The sequence below is a fragment of the Pelodiscus sinensis genome, chromosome W (assembly GCF_052426305.1).
Source record: "Pelodiscus sinensis isolate ZL-2025 chromosome W, ASM5242630v1, whole genome shotgun sequence".
In the NCBI taxonomy this organism is placed as follows: domain Eukaryota; kingdom Metazoa; phylum Chordata; order Testudines; family Trionychidae; genus Pelodiscus; species Pelodiscus sinensis.
Window position 1 is genome coordinate 5,995,966 of NC_143084.1, and position 22,060 is coordinate 6,018,025.

Here is a 22,060-nt window from a genome sequence, read left to right on the forward strand (position 1 = left end):
CAAATAGTGGAAGAAAGTAGTCACAACCATATATACCAAAGGATACAATTAAAAAACAATGAACAAATATGAAAAGGACAAATCACATTGCAGAACAGAAGGGGGATGCGGGGGGGTGGGAAGGGGGAGGAAGGAAGGTAAGTGTCTGTGAATTGCTGATATTAAAGGTAGGGAGAGTGGGATGTTTGTGAGTTAATGGTATTACAGGTGATAATTGGGGAAACTGTCTTGGTAATGGGTGAGATAGTTCAAATTCTTGTTAAGTCCTTGTTGGCAAGTGTCGAATTTTAACATGAATGACAGTTCAGAGGATTCCCTTTCAAGTGCAGATGTAAAAGGTCTTTGTAGCAGAATGCAGGTGGCTAAGTCATTGAGAGAGTGTCCTTTCTGGTTAAAGTGGCAAGAAACTGTTTTCTCTTTGTGATCTTGTCTGATATCTGTTTTGTTTCTATCACTATTCTAATGTAAGAAATCAGTGCTGCTTACGCAAGAACTATGATGCTCCCGCTCAGGAAGAAGCCCTCTTGCACAACTGTTCTTGCACAAGAGGCCAGTGCAGACAGGCAGCCGAGACATTTTGCGCAAAAGCAGTCTAAATGGAAAAAAGCCCTTGTGGCCGCTTGGATGCTCCGTACCTGCAGGCAGCTCCCGGACTTCCTGGTAACCCGAGCCCCCTTAAAGGCAGACGCAGCCTGCAGAGGCCACGAGGCAGAAGCAGCTTTGCCGCCTCTGCCCAGAGCTCTGCCACGCGGCTCTGCTCCCTGCAACAGCCACCAGACCACCCAGGCTGGCTGCTCTGGGGGGGGACCAACCCGCACCCCCAGCACAGGAGGCCCCAAGGGGCACAAAGCACCGTGCCCCTTCCTGGTCCGCATGGGAGCTCAAGGCCCTCCTGGATCTCTGAGCCGAGGAAGAGGCCCTCCACAACCTATGGTCCCGTCGGCGCAACACAGACATTTTCTGCCGCATGGCCCAGGCGCTCTCTGACCAGGGTCATCCAACAGGCCCGGGCTAAGGTCAAAGAGCTGCACCTGGGCTATGTCCGGGCCAGTGAGGGCCAGGGGGCAGGAGCCGACACCTGCCCCCACTACCAACGGCTCCATGCCATCCTGGGCCAGGTACCACCACCCCACGGACCCTCTGTGCTGGTGGACACCTGCAGGCGCCCCCCCGTCACCAGGCCCAGTGAGGTGGAGGAGGAAGCACAGCTGCCCAGTGGATCAGAGGACGAGGTGGACTAGGGGAGCAGCGGGACCCTCCAGGCGGAGGCCCTCTCTGGCAGCCCCGACGTCTCCCGTGCGTCCTCGGAGGCCGGGGAAGGATCCACTGGTGAGTGTTGCACTTTGCACTCACACGGGTGGGGGGAGCCAGGTGCCTGGAGCGGGGAGGGGGAGAGAGCGTCACTTAGGCAGCGTGAGCTGCACACTGTGTAGCATTAGGCAGCAAGCAGCACGTGCAACCACGTGCAGCCTGGTGACCGAGCAGCACGTGGCCGCGGCAGGCAGCTGCAGGGCACGCCTGGGACCGTGCTGCTCACACACATGCGGCGGGACCAGGGGGAAGGGTGGCTGCCGGCTGGAACCAGCCAGGGCCCCAGGGACTCAGCCCAGAGCCCGCACCTCTGCAAGGGTGCAGCACACAGAATGGCAACACTGCCCCATGCCTGGCTGTGAGGTACAGCCAGCTGCTCCTGGGAAAACCGCAGCGTCACAGCACTGTGAGCGTGGCCCCCACTGAGCCCCTTGCCTGCTCCTGGTGCTTTGGCTGGCTCTCCGAGGGGAGTCCCCACTGCGGCCACACATGCCCCTGGGCTACGTGTGGGAGGGATAGTGGGAGGCAGAAGGGGGGGAAGCGGGAGGGGGAGGGGGGAAGTGCTCGGGTTGGCCCTAGGGCTGCCTGAGTTTTGCTGCAAGGATGGGACACCCCCCCCACCCCCGCACAGTCACTCTCCTGGTTCTGTCCAGGAGACATCCCACGCAATGGGGATCTGAGAGCCCAGACCACCTCTGCCAGATGTGCTCCCAGGCACCGGGTGGGGATTCATCTCGCTCCCTGTCAAACACCATTGATTAGCCCAAAGCCTCACAGCCTCCACCGGCAGGGAGTTCCACAGGTTAACATAACACAAGTGCCCTCCCACCCCCCAAGGGGCCAGGACACAGACCGGTGGTTACAATACACGGAGGAGGACCCTACTCCAGGGGCGGTCCTGTATGCAAACATGCAACACGGGGGGGAGGGGGGGAACCGAGTGGGCCCAAGCCACACTACTGTGGTATCACCTGGGCTCAGTGGTGGAGGGCATGGGGCATGGGGCGTGGGGTGTGGGGTGTGGGGTGTGGGGATGGTGGCCGGGCTGCCTGACTCGAATGGGTGGAGGCAGCCATCATGCGCCGGGTGGAGGTGGACCTGCAGTGGTGCCAGGAGGCCTGGGGCCCCTTCCAGGCCCAGTGTGCGCGCATGGCAGATGCCATCTCCACCCTCACCGCCCACATTGGCCATGCCATACATTATGGCATGGCATTGCCCCATGCACCCGCCATCCCTCCCATAGCACTGCCCGTGCCCCCTCCCGCAATGGCCCCTCCTGCTCCTGCCCTTCCTGCCCACCTCCCCGTGCTGCCTGCCCCGACACGGCCTGACCCCCATGTGCAGGTCCGCCCCCGCAGAAGCAGTTGCAGGGGCCACTCCTCCCAGCAGTAGCTCCCCCCTCCCAGTTAAGCGCCTCCTCCCCCCTCCCACCCTACATCTCCCCCATACAAAATTGTAAATACAAAGTTCCAAATGTTACGTTGTGTTCCAAAAAAAACTGTTAGTTGTTTATTGGGAGGTGTGACGGGGGGACTAACCCCTGCACTAGTGCCAGCGAGCTGGCGAGCGCCGGAAGTGCCGGGAAAGCAGTGGCGGCCGCCGCGGCGCGCCAGCTACACACCGGCGGAGCCGACCCACGAACGGCGGGCGCGAGGGCTCTGGGGAAGGCGGACGGCACGCAGGGCATGCGGGGCAGGACGCCGACAGGGGCGCCCATAAGGGGAGAGACGGGGAGGAGACGGGGGGGGGGGGGGAAGAGCAGGAGCTGGCTGTGTTCTCCACCCCCACAGGAGGTGACCCAACCGGGAGCAAGGAGGGGGGGCCCAGATGCCGCAGGAGACCAGCACGACGGCCCAGACGGTGGCGGAAACCTTCGAAGGGAGCCTGGAGAACACCCCGCAGCGGCGGGAAGGCCAGGACGGGCCAGACCCCTAACAGTGACGGCGCGGACGACACAACGGGGAGAATCTGTGTGGGTATGTCTACACTACAGCGCTAATTCAAACTAACTCAGGGTATGTCTACACTACCCCGCTAGTTCGAACTAGGAGGGTAATGTAGGCATACCGCACTTGCAAATGAAGCCCGGGATTTGAATTTCCCAGGCTTCATTTGCATAAGCCGGCCGGCGCCATTTTTAAATGCCGGCTTGTTCGAACCCCGTGCTGCACGGCTACATGCGGCACGGGCTAGATAGTTCGAACTAGCAAGCCATTCCGCACTATCTGTACACCTTGTTCCAAACTGGTGTGCCAGCGATCGGTAGCTGTCTGGGGTGGCCAGCTTCCAGACTGCGATGGCGACCCTCTTGTCCACGGGGATGGGCGCCCGCAGCCGGGTGGTGGCTCTCTGGAGCGCAGGGGTGAGCCAGGCGCACAGCTCCAGGAACATCCGCTTTCGCATTCGAAAGTTCCAGAGCCATTGCTGGTCGTCCCATTGCCCCAGGACCAGCCGGTCCCACCAGTCCGTACTGGTGTCCAGTCTCCACAAGGACCTCTCCATGGTGGGGTGGAGATGCCACAGGGACGCCACCACCTCCCTGGTGAGGGAGTCCAGAGCGACCTGCGCCTCGAGGTCCTGGAGGAGCAGTGCAGCAGCGGCAGGCACTCCAAAATGGCCGGAAGGGGCCAGACTAGGCACGAGGCCATCCCTGGCTCCATGGCACAAAAAGAGAGCTGAGGTCCAAAAATCAGCAAATGGCACTAAGGCACAAGCTGTGGTATCCAAGAAGGCAGAGGGCAACCACAACTAGAACTGCTACGGCTGTCAGTCCCTGCAAGAGGTCCTAAAGCTCACAGCAGGAGAGAAACGGCTGTCCAGGGAGTTCCCTTTAAGCACGTGTCTCAAAGGAGCTCCAGCCCCCGCCCCTGGAAAGGGTTGGTGCCCCTTTGCCCTCTGCAAAATGGTTCCAGGCTTCTGCTTTTGCGCAAAAGCGCATCGTTCTTACGATGCGTCCCAGACCAATATAGACGCTCTCTTGCGCAAATACTCTAACGCAAAAACTCTTGCATTAAAGAGTATGGCTGTGTCTAGACTGGCCAGTTTTTCTGGAAAATCAGCCGCTTTTCCGGAAAAACTTGACAGCTGTCTACACTGGCCGCTTGAATTTCCGCAAAAGCACTGACTTCCTACTGTAAGAAATCAGTGCTTCTTGCGGAAATACTATGCTGCTCCCATTCGGGCAAAAGTCCCTTTTGCACAAAACTTTTGCACAAAAGGCCCAGTGTAGACAGCTGAGATTTGTTTTGCGCAAAAAAGCCCCAATGGCGAAAATGGCAATTGGGGCTTTTTTGCGCAAAACCATGTCTAGATTGGCCACAGACGCTTTTCCACAAAAAGTGCTTTTGCAGAAAAGCGTCCGTGCCAATCTAGATGCTCTTTTCTGAAAATGCTTTTAACGGAAAACTTTTCTGTTAAAAGCATTTCCGGAAAATCATGCCAGTCTAGATGTAGCCTATTTGCGCAAAATCATGCCAATGTAGACGTAGCCTTTGGGTCCATCTCACACAGAACCGGCTCGAGCCCCTACCCAGTAACCTGGGAAATTCACACACCCCTGGGTGCCTCTGAGAGGCAATGCTTTCCCACTCGTAAACACAGAGGGTGCATCTAGACTGGCAAGATTTTGCGCAAAAGTGGCCACTTTTGCACAAAAACTTGCCAGCTGTCTACACTGGCCACTTGAATTTGCGCAAGAGCACTGACTTTGTAATGTACAAAATCAGTGCTTCTTGTGCAAATACTTTCATGCTCCTGCTCAGGAAAAAGCCCTCTTACGCAAGAAGACCCGTGTAAACAGGGAAGAACTGTTTTGTGCAAAAAACGCCCCAATGGCTAAAATGGCAATCAGGGCTTTCTTGCACAAAATCACATCTAGACTAGCTACAGATGCTTTTGCACAAAAGCACTTTTTGCATAAAAACATCTATGCCAATCTAGACACACTTTTGCAGAAATACTTTCAACAGAAAATTTTTGTCATTAAAAGTATTTCTGCAAAATCATGCTAGTCTAGATGCAACCAGAGGAAAAGGGACAAGTTAGGTCAGTCTTACAGCTCACATCTAACAGGCATGCAGTAGGCTGATTCAAGCTCTCTAACCCTTCCCCCCAGCTCAGTTCACTCAACTCTGGAAGGGGGAGGCTTGTTCCTCGGAGACCTCTTGCAATGATGGTGTCTCTCCAGCAAGCACTGGTGGCATGTTTTATAGTTCCCACATTTAGGGGTAGCATGATTAGTGACCCCACAACAGCCCAAATTAGTTACAATTCTCCACATTCCATTCCAACACTGATCCTCCATCAGCCCTGGCTGAATTGGATTTACATAGCCACACCTCGGATTCCCTCCCCCTCCTGGCATGAGCTGTATTTATAGATCAACAGTTAACAGTGAATTATCTTGCAGAGCTAAACAATTGGGCTGTGTCTACATTGGCACCCTTTTCCGGAAAAGGGATGCTAATGAGACAAGTTGGAATTGCAATGAGGAGTAACGGTAGTCCGAATTAGGGGCTTTAATTCGAACTACCTAGCCCATGCTGCGTGTAGCCACGGGCAGGGAGTCTGAACTACCGGGCATTTAAAAATGGCGGTGCCCGGGAACATGCAAATAAAGCCTGGGATATTTTAATCCTGGGCTTCATTTGCAAGTTCGAACGACTACATTAGCCACCCTAGTTCGAACTAGGGTGGCTAGTGTAGACATACCCCAAGAGTGTATTGCTTCAAAAGTCCGACAAAATGTTCCTCTCAGGTGTCCATAATATGATTTGGGATCCAGCAGGATGAGATGTGTACTATATCATTTATCTGACTCACGGTGATTTTATTCTATATCATGTTTTTGCTTTGTTTTGGTAAATGTTGATGAATTGTATGTTTCTTGTGTAGGCTCCCTTTACTATAGGAGTCTCTGACTTTTACTGGGAGGATCCTTTGTGCTACAATCTGACCCTAGAGCAGTGGCTCTCAAACTGTGGCCCGTGGACAACAAGTGGTCCCCGGCTCGAGCTGAGTTCCCTCTACCCCTGCAGTGGGGAGCCTGCGCTGGTGCTACAGCCTCGTGGCTGCAGCAAAACTAGAACACCAGCTCCAACTTCTCGCTCAGAGGGTAAAGCCCCAACCTTCCCTGCCAGACCCTGCTCGCAAAGAGACCAAGCGGCTCTACGTGCTGCCACTCTCCCGCCCTGTCCCCTGCCACTGGGGGAATGGCAGCACAGTGACGCACCATCTGGAGGCTTTCCCCTCTGCTCCCATTGTTCAGAGTTGCGGCCAATGGGTGCAGCAGGAGGCTGTGCCTGCGAACGTCAGGGGTGCAAAGCCATGTCAACTCCCCCCCCCATGCCCAGAACCTGCACCCCAATCTCCCTCACACACACACATGCCAGGACCCCGCACCCCCAGGTTGCTTCTGCACCCTGCCTCCTGGCCAGACACCCTACTCCCAGCCTGCTCCTGCATCCTACCTCCCACCCTCACTCCCTCCTGCCCCCCACCTCCTGCCCACCTCCTGCACCCCCATCCCTATGCCACTTGCTGGCAGCCCTGTCCCATACACTGAACCCCTAATTTTTGTCCCTGCTCCAGAACCTGAGGGGATCCACAAAATCCACCAACCCTGGAACCCTGCAAGAGTAAATCCAAGGTCTAGATGGGAGGTAGGGTGCTGGAGCAGCCTGGGGGGAGGGTATCTGGCCAGGGGGGAGGGAGCAGGAGCAGGAGCAAGCTGGGGGTGCAGGGTCTTGGCAGGGGGAGGGGGAGAGTGAGGGGCATTGGGGTGCAGGGGTCTGGGCATGAGGAGGGATGCTCATCTGGCTTTGTGCCCCTGTTGCTCCCATTGGCTGGTGGTTTGTAGAGAGTTGCGCCCTTGTAAGACTGCTACTGGTAGCAGGAACTGCTCCTATAATATATTGCTACCAGAAGTAGCACAATCCTACAGGCAATTGTTTCTAAACAGAAACACAAATGTTTAGCATTGCTATCCATTTCAGTGTTGGGCTCCTCTGTCGTCCTCTGCACTGGCTTTGTGTTCATGGCAACCCAAATGGTATCTTGTAAGCACAGAAAATCCTGAGATTCCAGATACTCTGTACCACCGTGAAAAACTAAGCCAGGGGGTGGGGTGCACTGGGCACAATGCAATACAGAAGTGTTTCTCGGTTTACACCAGCTCTTCAGTGAGGGGTGAAGATGGGGGACAGAGTGCCCTAGTGACCTTGCTCCCTCTGGCTGCACACCCCTGACCTCCTGGGGAGACAGGCAGCCCCTCCCCTGGCTTCTAGAGGAATCCCATTCTGCACAGCTGCCCTACAGAGCAACCCTCCCAGCCTCGGAAATGCAGCTGCCTGCACTGCTGAGCAGAAGGCGGGATGGGCAGGTCCCACTGGGGAAAGGCCTCTGGGTTCCTCTGATTGCTTCCCCAGCCCTGCAGTGTGATAGCACCAACCCTGCCACTTCCAGGGCTTCTCCTTCTCCTGTTGCCTTATACATTAAAAATGAACACACTTGGGCTACGTCTAGACAGCTCCAGGCTGCTGCCCTCCTGTTCCAGGACCAGGAGGCAGAGATCGCCTTCGACTCCCTCACCAGGGGAGGGAGTCATCCCCACCCCAGGGTGGAGAGGCCACTGTGGAGACTGGACACCAGTACGGACTGGTGGGACCGGCTGGTCCTGGGGCAATGGGACGACCAGCAATGGCTCCGGAACTTTCGAATGCGAAAGCGGATGTTCCTGGAGCTGTGCGCCTGGCTCACCCCTGCGCTCCAGAGAGCCACCACCCGGCTGCGGGCGCCCATCCCCGTGGACAAGAGGGTCGCCATCGCGCTGTGGAAGCTGGCCACCCGGGACAGCTACCACTTGGTGGCACAGCAATTCAGGGTGGGAAGATCGACCGTCGGTGTCGTCGTGATGGAGGTAAGTCCCAGGGGGAGTGGGGTGGGGGGAGGGTGCTGCACTCCATGCCCAGGGGCAGCCAAGACTCCAGGCTGGGTCACCCAGGGGTTTGGGCCGTCCCTCCCTTGCACAGGCCTGCTGGTGCGGGGGGGGGGGGGGGCGTGGGGGCCATGGTGTGTGTGTGTGTGCATGTGCACAGAGGGAATCACTGGGGGAGGCCCAAGGGAGCGCACACTCACCCTGCCTTATGTGATGTGTTCCCTTGTGTTTCTCTGCACCCTTCTGCGGGTCGTCCATGCCATCAATGATGTCCTGCTACTGAGAGTCGTCCGCCTGCGCGACGTGGATGCTACGCTGGCCGGCTTCACTGCCCTCGGGTTCCCCAACTGTGGGGGAGCCCTGGACGCAACCCACATCCCCGTCCGGGCCCCGGAGCATCGAGCAGCCCATTTCATGAACCGAAAGGGGTACTGCTCCATTGTCCTCCAGGCCCTTGTGGACCACCAAGGCCGCTTCCTGGACATCTACGGGGGCTGGTCCGGCCGGGCACACGACGCCCGCATCCTCTGCAACTCCGGACTCTTTTGCAGGTTGGAGGCGGGCACCTACTTCCCCCAGCGGGACTTGACTGTCGGGGATGTGCCTATGCCCATCTGCGTTGCCGGGGAAGCGGCCTACCCCCTGCTGCCCTGGCTAATGTGGCCCTACACAGGGTGGCCAGACCAGAACCGGGCCCGGTTCAACGACCGCCTCAACCGGGACCAAAATCAGGTGGCGCTCGCCTTTGGACGCTTAAAAGCCCGCTTCCGGTGTTTGCTCACCCGTCTCAAGATGGGTGAGCGGAATGCCACGGAGGTACTGGCCGCGTGCTCCACAACATTGTGGAGCGCAGTGGGGAGGCCTTCCTCCCTGCATGGATGGCAGCCGAGGCACAGACGTTGGAACAGCCCCACACAGCTGCCGTCCGCCAGGCGCGCCAGGATGGGGTGCGCATCAGAGAGGCCCTGACGGACATGTTCACACAAGCCCCGTAGTAGGGTCGCCTGGGTCTCCCCAGACTCCCCCCTCCCATCCCCTACCCTTCCCCACCCCCTCCCCTCCCCCCAGTTGTAAAGCGTTGGTTCCAAGCACATCGGCCGTCATCATGAATGTTTGTCGGGTGCGTCGGACGTAGTTAGGGTTTTTCTTTTAGAATAGGCTAGGGTTTAGGCCACCATTGCCTGTCCGAGCTGTCCCGAAGAACAGGGAAGAGGATTCGTGGTTCGTGTGGAAGGCTCAAGTCAGCGTACCCGATTCCAGTCGTCTTTGAGGGATCTCCTGGCTGCTCCTCTCCCGAGGCCCTGAAGGACCAAAGGATTGAGGTTGCCAGCAACACTGCAATCGTCCCCCCTGCATCTAGACTATGTTACATAATCTTTAGTGTGCGTCTTCTAACCTTTCTTGCTTGTTTGTTATCTATGTTAATATAGTTTGTGGTTTAAATTTTACTGAAAAGTCTCAGTATTTATTTATGCGCCACAAACCAATGACCACTTAAAGGGACCACCGGTGATAGATACAGGATTTGGTGTCCACAGTTTGTAATCCTCTTAAATTTAGTTGGCTAATTGGCATCTCAAATCATTTATTAAAGTAACCTCGAGTAACACAATTAACCAACACACTTTTGTTTTCAACTGAAAAACCTATGTTTTTATTTACAAGGGGGAGGGAGAGGGGGAGGAGCCACTGCGAGCGCTCCTGCAGGGGTGGACCTGCACATGCGGGGCAGGCTGTACGGGGAGGTGGGCAGGAGGGGCTATTGCAGGGGCGGCAGGAGGAGGCATTGCAGGGGCAGGAGGGGGCATGGGCAGTGCTAGGGGAGGGATGACGGGGGCATGGGGTAAGGCCATGCCATAGCAAATGGCATGGGCTATGTGGGCGGTGAGGGTGACGATGGAGTCAGCCATGCGCGTTCACTGGGCCTGGAAGGCGGCCCAGGCCTCCTGGCGCCACTGCAGGTCCCCCTGGACGCATTGGCGAATCGATGCCTCGATGCGCTCGACGGCCTGCACATGCCAGCGAAGGAGCTGGTCCCGGTGGCAGAGCCTGTGCCTGTGTGGTTGGGTGGCTGGGGGTGCTGCTCCTGCCGGACTAGAGGGTCCCCAGCTTGTGCTCGGTCCCGCTGCAGGGAAGAGAAGAAAGGATGGGTCAGTCAGGCAGGCCGGCCACTGTCCCCACACCTCATGCCCTCCACCCCTGAGCCCAGGTGACCCCACAGTAGTGTGGCTTGGGCCCACTCGGTTCCCCCCCTGCCCCCTGTGTTGTATGTTTACAAGGAGGCCCGCCCCTGGAGTAGGGTCCTCCTCCATGTATTGTAACCACCGGTCTGTGTCCTGGCCCCGTGGAGGGCGGGATGGCACTTGTGTTGCGTTCACCTGTGGAACTCCCTGCCGGGGGAGGCTGTGAGGCTTTGGGCTAATCAATGGTGTTTGACAGGGAGCGAGATGCATCCCCACACAGTGCCTGGGAGCACATCTGGCAGAGGTGGTCTGGGCTCTCAGATCCCCATCGCGTGGGATATCTCCTGGACAGAACCAGAAGAGTGACTGTGCGGGGGGGGGGGGGTGTCCCATCCTTGCAGCAAAACTCAGACGGCCCTAAGGGTGGCCCGAGCGCTTCCCCCCCTTCTCCCTCCCACTATCCCTCCCACACGTAGCCCAGTGACATGTGTGTCCGCAGTGGGGACTCCCCTCGGGGAGCCAGCCAAGGCACCGGGAGCAGGCGAGGGGCTCGGTGGGGGCCATGTTCACAGGACTGTGATGCTGCGGTTTTCCCAGGAGCAGCTGGCTGTACCTCACAGCCAGGCATGGGGCAGTGTTGCCGTTCTGCGTGCTGCACCCTTGCGGAGGTGCGGGCTCTGGGCTGAGTCCCTGGGGCCCTGGCCGGTTCCAGCCGGCATCCACCCTTCCCCCTGGTCCCGCCGGATGTGTGTGAGCAGCACGGTCCCAGGCGTGCCCTGCAGCTGCCTGCCGCGGCCACGTGCCGCTCGGTCACCAGGCTGCACGTGCTGCTTGTTGCCTAATGCTACACAGCGTGCAGCTCATGCGGCCTGACTGACGTGCTCTCTCCCCCCCCCCCCCCCCCCCCGCCCTTGTGAGTGCAAAGTGCAAGACTCACCGGTGGATCCTTCCCCGGCCTCCGAGGATGCACGGGAGACGTCAGGGCTGCTGGAGGGGGCCTGCAGGGTGGCAGTGCTGTCGTCTCCTTCCCCCGCCTCGGTGGTCCGGGTGACGGGGGGGCGCACGCTGCTGTCGACCGGCACGTCCGGGGCTGGCTGGCCGAGGATGACATGCAGCCAGTCGTAGTGGGGGCAGGTGTCTGGTTCTGCCCCCCTGCCCTCGCTGGCCCGCACATAGCCCAGGCGCATCTCTTTGACTTTAGCCCGGACCTGTTCCAGGTTCCGGGCTGGATGTCCCTGCTGGGCTAGCGCCTGGGCCATGCGGCCAAAGATGTCGGCGTTGCGACGCCGGGACCGTGTGTGGTGGAGGCCCTCCTCCTCCTGCCACAGGTCCAGGAGGGTCTCCAGCTCCCCCGAGGACCACGATGGGGCCCTTCTTTTGTGGCCCCTGGGGGCCTCCTGCGCTGGGGGTGCGGGTGGCTGAGCACCCGGAGCTGCCATGCTGGCTGTGAGGTGGCTGCTGGGCAGGGCAGGGACACCGTGGCAGACCTCAGGCCAGAGGTCTGAGGCACACTCCTGCCACGTGCACTCAGCAGCCTGCATCTGCTTTAAGAGCTCGGGTTACCAGGAAGTCCGGGGCTCCTACGGGGTCTCCCAGCGTCCAAACCGCTTTTTTCCGTTTAGCCTGCTTTTGCACAAAAGTCTCAGCTAGCTGTCTACACTGGCCCTTTTGCACAACAGTTTTTCGCAAAAAGGACTTTTGCCCGAACGGGAGCGGCAAAGCTTTTCCGCAAGAAGCACTGATTTCGGACAGTAGAACGTCAGTGTTTTTGCGGAAAATCAAGCGGCCAGTGTAGACAGCTGGCAAGTTTTTCCGGAAAAGCGGCTGATTTTCCAGAAAAACTGGCCAGTCTAGACCCAGCCTTGGAGTGAGGTGGAGATGGACATAGGAGACGGAAGTGTTGAGAGTCTCTGGGTTAGGCTAAAAGGGATTAAAAACAGGGTGATGTCATGCTAGGAGTCTACTACAGGCCACCTACCCAGGTGGAAGAAGTGGATGAGGCTTTTTTTGAACAACTAACAAAATCATCCAAAGTGCAGGAGTTGGTGGTGATGGGGGACTTCAACTATCCAGATATATGTTGGGAAAATAACACTGCGGGGCACAGACTATCCAATAAGTTCTTGGACTGCATTGGAGACAACTTTTTATTTCAGAAGGTTGAAAAAGCTACCGGGGGGGGAAGCTGTTCTAGATTCGATCCTAACAAATAGGGAGGAACTGGTTGAGAATTTGAAAGTGGAAGGCAGCTTGGGTGAAAGTGACCATGGAATCAGAGTTCACAATTCTAAGGAAGGGTAGAAGGGAGAACAGCAAAATAGAGACAATGGATTTCGGGAAGGTGGATTTTGGTAATCTCAGAGAGGTGATAGGTAACATCCCATGGGAATCGAGACTGAGGGGAAAAACTACTGAGGAGAGTTGGCAGTTTTTCAAAGGGACATTGTTAAGGGCCCAAAAGCAAGCTATTCTGATGTGTTGGAAAGAAAGAAAATACGGCAAAAGACCACCTTGGCTTAACCACGAGATCTTGCATGATCTAAAAATAAAAAAGAAGTCATATAAAAAATGGAAACTAGGACAAATTACAAAGGATGAATATAGGCAAACAGCACAGGAATGCAGGGGCAAGATTAGAAAGGCAAAGGCAGAGAATGAGCTCAAACTAGCTACGGGAATAAAGGGAAACAAGAAGACTTTTTATAAATACATTAGAAGCAAGAGGAAGACCAAGGAGAGGGTAGGCCCACTGGTCAGTGAGGAGGGAGAAACGGTAACAGGAAACTTGGAAATGGCAGAGATGCTTAATGACTTCTTTGTTTCAGTCTTCACCGAGAAGTCTGAAGGGATGCCTAACATAGTGAATGCTAGTGGGAAGGGGGGAGGTTTAGAAGGTAAAATAAAAAAGAACAAGTCAAAAATCACCTAGAAAAGTTAGGGTATGTCTACACTACAGCACTAATTCGAACTAACTTAATTCGAATTAGTGCATCTAGACCTAAAAACTAGTTTGAATTAGCATTTTGCTAATTCGAACTAGCATGTCCACACAGAGTGGACCCTGAACCGAGGTTAAGGATGGCAGAAACAGTGCCGGCAGGGCATCAGGTTAGGACTTGGAGCGTGGAGCTGCTGTCTCAGGCTAGCTGAGGGCTGTGCTTAAAGGGACCCGACCCCCACCCCAGACAGACAGTTCTCAGGGGTTCCCCACTTGCAAAGCAGTCCTGGCTTGGAGTGCCCTGAGTGCCCACACTCGGCACATCACAGCACTCGGCCATCAGCCCGGCTGCCCTTGCCGCAGGCTGCCATCCGGGGGGGGGGGGGGGGTCAATCAAGGGGCTTCAGGAGAGCTTCCACCCCGAGAAGCCCACAGAGCCACCCCAGTCCTCCCCATCGGGGGCTCATATCCCATTCCTCCCTAGCCCCCCTTCCTGATGTACAAAATAAAGGAGAATTGTGTTCAAAAATAGAATCTCTCTTTATTGAACAAAACTGGGGGAGACTGGGAAAAGGAGGTGGGAGAGGGGAAGAGAGAGGCTGGGAGAGGGGAGGACAACTACAATGATGAGCGGTTTGGAACAGGTCCCATATGAAGAGAGGCTAAAGAGACTGGGACTTCTCAGCTTAGAAAAGAGGAGACTGAGAGGGGATATGATAGAGGTCTATAAAAGCATGAGTGGGGTGGAGAGGGTGCATACAGAAAAGTTCTTCATTAGTTCCCATAATAGAAGGACTAGAGGACACCAAATGAAATGAATGGGTAGCAGGCTTCAAACAGAAAGTTCTTCTTCACAAAGCAAATAGTCAACCTGTGGAACTCCTTGCTGCAGGAGGCTGTGAAGGCTAGAACTAGAACAGAGTTTAATGAGAAGTTAGATAAAGTCATGGAGGTTGGGTCCATGGAGTGGTATTAGCCAGGGGGTAGGAGTGGTGTCCCTGGCCTCTGTTTGTGGAAGGCTGGAGATGGATGGCACGAGACAAATGGCTTGGTCACTGTCTTCGGTCCATCCCCTCCAGGGTCCCTAGTGTTGGCCACTGTCGGCAGACAGGCTACTGGGCTAGATGGACCTTTGGTCTGACCCACTACTGCCATTCTAAGCTCAGGGTCGGGGGTCTCAGTGGACCACCTTGATTTTCATGCACACCTGCTCCCGGGTGGGGGCAGCTATCCTGCCCTAGACGGCCACTTTCCTGTGCCTAGTGCCGAGGTCATGGATGAGGTCCACGATGTCCGCACTAGACCAGGCGGGTGCCCGCCTCTTGCGGTCCCGGGCAAGCTCCCAGGAGCCGCCAGCCTGGTCCCAGGAAGAGATAGAGGGCTGGGCGGCAGCGGGTAGCTGGTTCGTGCCGTGCCAGGTGCAGGGTCTACTGGCTGGGTGCTGGCAGGCTTGCACCTGGCACGGGCACCGTAGCCAGCCCGTGCCCATTTAAGGGCTCCGGGGCCGGGAGGAGGGCAGAAGAGTTTCCCTGGTGGTGCCCAGAGTGGCCACCAGGGCAAGCTGGGGAGGGCTAGCCTCCCACTAGTTCGAATTAAGTGGCTACACAGCCCTTAATTCAAACTACTTAATTCGAACTAGGCTTAGTCCTCGTGGAATGAGGTTTACCTAGTTTGAATTAAGTGCTCCGCTAGTTCGAATTAAGTTTGAACTAGCGGTTTGTATGTGTAGCGCCTATCAAAGTTAATTCGAAGTAACGGCTGTTAGTTTGAATTAACTTTTTAGTGTAGACATACCCTTAGATGCTTGCAAGTCACCAGGGCCTGATGAAATGCACCCTAGAATACCCAAGGAGCTGATAGAGGAGGTATCTGAACCTCTAGCTATCATCTTTGGAAAATCATAGAATCATAGAATAATAGGACTGGAAGGGACCTCGAGAGGTCATCGAGTCCAGCCCCCCGCCCTCAAGGCAGGATCAAGCTCCGTCTACACCATCCCTGACAGATGTCTATCTAACCTGTTCTTAAATATCTCCAGAGAGGGAGATTCCACTACCTCCCTTGGCAATTTATTCCAATATTTGACCACCCTGACAGTTAGGAATTTTTTCCTAATGTCCAATCTAAACCTCCCCTGCTGCACTTTAAGCCCATTACTCCTTGTCCTGTCCTCAGAAACCAAGAGGAACAAATTTTCTCCTTCCTCCTTGTGACAACCTTTTAGATATTTGAAAACCGCTATCATGTCCCCCCTTAATCTTCTTTTTTCCAAACTAAACAAGCCCAGTTCATGAAGCCTGGCTTCATAGGTCATGTTCTCTAAACCTTTAATCATTCTTGTCGCTCTTCTCTGTACCCTTTCCAATTTCTCCACATCTTTCTTGAAATGTGGCGCCCAGAACTGGACACAGTACTCCAGCTGAGGCCTAACTAGTGCAGAGTAGAGCGGCAGAATGACTTCACGAGTTTTGCTTACAACACACCTGTTGATACAACCTAGAATCATATTTGCTTTTTTTGCAACAGCATCACACTGTTGGCTCATATTCAACTTGTGGTCCACTATGACCCCTAGATCCCTTTCCGCCATGCTCCTTCCTAGACAGTCGCTTCCCATCTTGTATGTATGGAACTGATTGTTCCTTCCTAAGTGGAGCACTTTGCATTTCTCTTTATTAAACCTCATCCTGTTTACCTCTGACCATTTCTCTAACTTGCTAAGGTCATTTTGAATTATGTCCCTATCCTCCAAAGAAGTCGCAACCCCACCCAGTTTGGTATCATCCGCAAACTTAATAAGCGTACTCTCTATCCCAATATCTACATCATTGATGAAGATATTGAACAGTACGGGTCCCAAAACAGACCCTTGAGGAACTCCACTTGTTATCCCTTTCCAGCAGGATTTAGAACCATTAACAACAACTCTCTGACTACGGTTATCCAGCCAATTATGCACCCACCTTATCGTGGCCCTATCTAAGTTATATTTGCCTAGTTTATCAATAAGAATATCATGCGAGACCGTATCAAATGCCTTACTAAAGTCTAGGTATATGACATCCACCGCTTCTCCCTTATCCACAAGGCTCGTTATCTTATCAAAGAAAGCTATCAGATTAGTTTGGCATGACTTGTTCTTCACAAACCCATGCTGGCTATTCCCTATCACTTTATTACCTTCCAAGTGTTTGCATATGATTTCCTTAATTACCTGCTCCATTATCTTCCCTGGGACAGACGTTAAACTGACCGGTCTGTAGTTTCCTGGGTTGTTCTTATTCCCCTTTTTATAGATGGGCACAATATTTGCCCTTTTCCAGTCATCTGGAATCTCCCCTGTCTGCCATGATTTTTCAAAGATCATAGCTAAAGGCTCAGATACCTCCTCTATCAGCTCCTTGAGTATCCTGGGATGCATTTCATCAGGACCTGGTGACTTGCTGACATCTAACTTTCCTACGTGATTTTTAACTTGTTCTTTGTGTATCCTATCTTCTAAACTTACCCTCTCTCTGCTTGTATTCACTACGTTAGGCACACCTCCAGACTTCTCGGTGAAGACCGAAACAAAGAAGTCATTGAGCATCTCCGCCATTTCCAAGTTCCCTGTTACTGCTTCTCCCTCCTCACTAAGCAGTGGGCCTACCCTGTCCTTGGTCTTCCTCTTGCTTTTAATGTATTTATAAAAGGTATTCTTGTTTCCCTTTATGCCTGTAGCTAGTTTGATCTCATTTTGTGCCTTTGCCTTTCTAATCTTGCCCCTGCATTCCCGTGTTGCTTGCCTATATTCCTCCTTTGTTAGTTGTCCTAGTTTCCATTTTTTATATGACTCCTTTTTTATTTTGAGATCGTGCAAGATCTCCTTGTTAAGCCAAGCTGGTCTTTTGCCATATTTTCTATCTTTCCTACACAGCGGAATTGTTTGCTTTTGGGCCCTTAACAACGTCCCTTTGAAATACTTCCAACTCTCCTCAGTTGTTTTTCCCTTCAGTCTTGCTTCCCATGGGACCTTACCTACAAGTTCTCTGAGCTTATCAAAATCTGCCTTCCTGAAATCCATTACCTCAATTGTGCTGGTCTCCCTTCTACCTTTCCTTAAGATCATGAACTCTATTATTTCGTGATCACTGTCCCCTATACTGTCTTCCACTTTCAAGTTCTCAACTAGTTCCTCCCTATTTGTTAAAACCAAATCCAGAACAGCTTCTCCTCTGGTAGCTTTTTCAACCTTCTGAAACAGAAAGTTGTCTCCAATGCAGTCCAGAAACTTATTGGATAGCCTGTGCCTCGCTGTGTTAGTTTCCCAACATATGTCTGGATAGTTGAAGTCCCCCATCACCACCAAATCTTGGGCTTTGGATAGTTTTGTTAATTGTTTAAAAAAGGCCTCATCCACCTCTTCCACCTGGCTAGGTGGCCTGTAGTAGACTCCTAGCATGATATCACCCTCGTTTTTTACCCCTTTTAGCTTAACCCAGAGACTCTCTACACAGCTATCTCCTACATTCATCTCCACTTCAGTCCAAGTGTGTACATTTTTAATATACAAGGCAACCCCTCCTCCCTTTTTTCCCTGTCTGTCCTTCCTGAGCAAGCCGTACCCTTCCATACCAACATTCCAATCGTGCGTCCCATCCCACCAGGTTTCTGTAATACCAATGATATCATAGTTGTATTTATTGGTTAGCAATTCCAGTTCTTCCTGCTTATTACCCATACTTCTCGCATTTGTATATAGGCATCTAAGATACTGATTTGATCTTGCCTCCCTGTTGTGCCCTGACCCTCCTTTCTCCTTCCCATTATAGGCCGTAGTCCCCCCCATTTCCAACCCATCTCCCAGTCCCGCACATGCAGCACTTACCTGTGGGCTTTGTTCACCTGCCCCCAACAAACCTAGTTTAAAGCCCTCCTCACAAGGTTAGCCAGTCTGTGTCCAAACAAGGCCTTCCCGCTCCTGGAAAGGTGAACTCCATCTCCGCCAAGCAGTCCTTCCTGGAAGAGCACCCCGTGATCAAGGAAGCCGAATCCCTCCTGGCGACACCATCGTCGCAGCCAGGCATTCACCTCCAGGATGCACCTCTCTCTGCCCGGGCCCCTACCTTTGACAGGAAGGATAGAAGAGAATACCACCTGCGCTCCAAACTCCTTCACCCGTACTCCCAAAGCCCTGTAGTCACACTTGATCCGCTCAGTGTCACACCTGGCAGTATCATTTGTGCCCACGTGGATGAGTAGCATGGGGTAGTAGTCAGAGGGCCGGATAATCCTCGACAATGCCTCCGTAACATCTCGGATACGGGCCCCTGGCAGACAGCATACCTCTCGAGATGAGCTGTCAGGGCGACAGATGGGTGCCTCCGTTCCCCTCTCATGGGAGACAGGAGAGATTCCAGAAGACTGGAAAAGGGCAAATCTAGTGCCCATCTATAAAAAGGGAAATAAGAACAACCCAGGAAACTACAGACCAGTTAGTTTAACTTCTGTGCCAGGGAAGATAATGGAGCAAGTAATTAAGGAAATCATCTGTAAACACTTGTAAGATGGCAAGGTGATAGGGAACAGCCAGCATGGATTTGTAAAGAACAAATCATGTCAAACCAATCTGATAGCTTCCTTTGATAGGATAACCAGTCTGGTGAATAAGGGAGAAGCGGCTGATGTGGTATACCTAGACTTTAGTAAGGCGTTTGATACAGTCTCGCATGATATTCTTATGAATAAACTAGGCAAATACAACTTAGATGGGGCTACTATAAGGTGGATGCATAACTGGCTGGATAACCATACTCAGAGAGTAGTTATTAATGGTTCACAATCTTGCTGGAAAGGCATAACAAGTGGGGTTCTGCAGGGGTCTGTTTTGGGACCGGCTCTGTTCAATATCTTCATCAACCATTTAGATATTGGTATAGAAAGTACACTTAAGTTTGCAGATGATACCAAGCTGGGAGGGGTTGCGACTAATCTGGAGGATAGGGTCATAATTCAAAATGACCTGGACAAATTGGAGAAATGGTCTGAGGTAAATAGGATGAAGTTTAATAAAGACAAATGCAGAGTGCTCCACGTAGGAAGGAACAATCCGTTTCACACATACAAAATGGGAAGCGAGTGTCTAGGAAGGAGTACGGCAGAAAGGGATCTAGGGGTTATAGTGGACCACAAGCTGAATATGAGTCAGCAGTGTGATGCTGTTGCAAAGAAAGCAAACATGATTCTGGGATGCATTAACAGGTGTGTTGTGAGCAAGACACGAGAAGTCATTCTTCCGCTCTACTCTGCGCTGGTTAGGCCTCAGTTGGCATATTGTGTCCAGTTCTGGGCACCACATTTCAAGAAAGATGTGGAGAAATTGGAGAGGGTCCAGAGAAGAGCAACGAGAATGATTAAAGGTCTAGAGAACATGACCTATGAGGGAAGGCTGAAGGAATTGGGTTTGTTTAGTTTAGAAAAGAGAAGATTGAGGGGGGACATAACAGTTTTCAGGTATCTAAAAGGGTGTCATAAGGAGGAGGGAGAAAACTTGTTCATCTTGGCCTCTGAGGATAGAACAAGAAGCAATGGGCTTAAACTGCAGCAATGGAGGTTTAGGTTTGTGAAAGTAGAAACAATTATACTGTAAGAGAAAGATCAATTGTGCTGTAATAATTGAATAAGTTGAAGGAATTCTGTTTGTCTTTTAAGAGGAAGAAGAAAAGTATGTTAATGTTGATTGTAGGTATGCAGATCAATGTGCTAGCCAGATGGGCCTGAGTTAACAGGAAAAGGAACATTAGGTGTTAGGCAGAAAGCAATTTGAGATAATCAGGGAGATATGGACAGGAGATTGCTGTGTGCTTGATATTGAAATGAAGATACTTAACCACACTAATAATGTGAAGTTTTGCCCCTCTTTTTGATCCTGTTAACTTGGCTTTTTTTGGACTGTATAAATCAAGGGGTTTGAACCTTGTATGGTGCTCACATTTTCTGGATGCATTTTAGCAGAGCTTTGCTGAATAAACAGAGCAGTCTGACAAATCTGTGAGTCCTGACTTTGACAGGTTGGACATTAGGAAAAAGTTCCTAACTGTCAGGTTGGTCAAACACTGGAATAAATTGCCCAGGGAGGTTGTGGAATCCCCATCTCTGGAGATATTTAAGAGTAGGTTAGATAAATGTCTATCAGGGATGGTCTAGACAGTATTTGGCCCTGCCATGAGGGCAGGGGACTGGACTCGATGACCTCTCAAGGTCCCTTCCAGTCCTAGTATTCTATGATTCCAGCAGCCGGCTGTCAGCCGACGGTCAGGGAAGTGTGTGCTACACCCAAGTCTTCAACTGCTGAGACACAAAGTCTTGTTACAGTGGGCAGCCTAGGAGGCTGGAGGGCACCCCGAAAAATAGTTTAACTTCTGTGACTTTACTGCTAGGACCGGGGTCCCGTCACAGAGAGCAGCCAACAGGCTCTCAGACGCCCCGAGTTTATAGGAAGAGCTTATTACACCTTAGATTTCAGCTGCTAGAATTCGTAATTCCTTCGCAGCGGGCAGCCTTGGGGAAAGACTGAAAGGTGCCCCAGTGGATTGTGCCACCTGGGTGTGACACAAATCCAAACGCCCAAGCTCTCCCTATATCTGTCCCTAATGACCGGCTGAAGTTCTTTTAAATTGTGCTTGGTTCTATTACAGCAACTGAAGGAGTCAGGTTAAAATTTAAACAGTTACAGGTTTATTGAGGAAGCTTATAAATCATATGGTTACAATGGCTATTTCTTAACTACTAGCAAAATATAGATCTTAAAAATGGTTACAAAGAAGATAAAAGATAGAAAAATAGAAATAATGGTACCAAGTAACAGCTTACTCTTTCTATGTGTACACTTAAGACAGAGGACCACATCCAGGTACAATTTTTACCCCCTTCTGTGCCTCTCAACTCCAGCATGTCAGGCCAGGGCCGGTCCCTCAATTCCTAGGAAAGACGAAAATACGAGGTGGGCGTCCCCGTGGAACCTCGGGAGATCAAACACCTAACCCGACCAGCAGGTAGAGGGTAGAATGACACTCAAAAGAGTGTGCTGCTGTACCACCTTTATACTCATGGGGTCACGTATTTCTCTTTCTTGTCTGTCATGCCAAATGGGGCTGGTCTGTCTTTTGTGAGACCAGTTCTTACAAAGGAGTTGTGAACTTAATTTATACTTGTAAGAGCGATAACTAAATTGGAATTACTGGGGATTCTTTTCTCAGTGGGAAATTCCTCTCCCAGGGACTGTGTGTGTGTGTGTTTGAATCAACATGGGTGCCAGCCGGGGCAGTTCTCGCAGCCTCAAGGCCAGCTTACTGATTTAATCGCTCTCTCTCCACATATCTGTTTTCAGCTCCTCAGGATCAGATGAGCCAGCATAGACTATGCTGATTTGACTGCTCCTTCTCTGTCCTGTATGCTTCAGAGAGGCAAATAAGATGGATGATATGGGGGGTTAGTCTGTCTGGCTACACCGGCACAGCACCTTCCCCCAGACTTACCTGCAGGTGGCAGGGCCCACAGGCCGATGCTATGGTGCAACACGGGGAGGCGGATCGTGATCTCCTGTCTAGTGGAGCCAGCTCCCCACGGGCGAGGCTAGAGGCTGGGCTGTGGCAGTGCTAGAGTGCTCCCGGCGGTGGTGTGGTGCGTAGGCTGCTGCTTCCCCGCTAGACACCA

At 52.9% G+C, this 22,060-nt stretch overlaps 1 long non-coding RNA gene across 1 annotated transcript; it reads left to right on the top strand.

The window, feature by feature from the left end:
- The first annotated feature begins 629 nt into the window (after positions 1-629).
- On the top strand, positions 630-9,700 carry LOC142818427 (uncharacterized). Its single transcript, XR_016348240.1, has 3 exons — positions 630-3,287; positions 6,205-6,424; positions 6,901-9,700. It is a non-coding gene; the product is annotated as an uncharacterized LOC142818427 (long non-coding RNA).
- Positions 9,701-22,060: the final 12,360 nt, after the last annotated feature.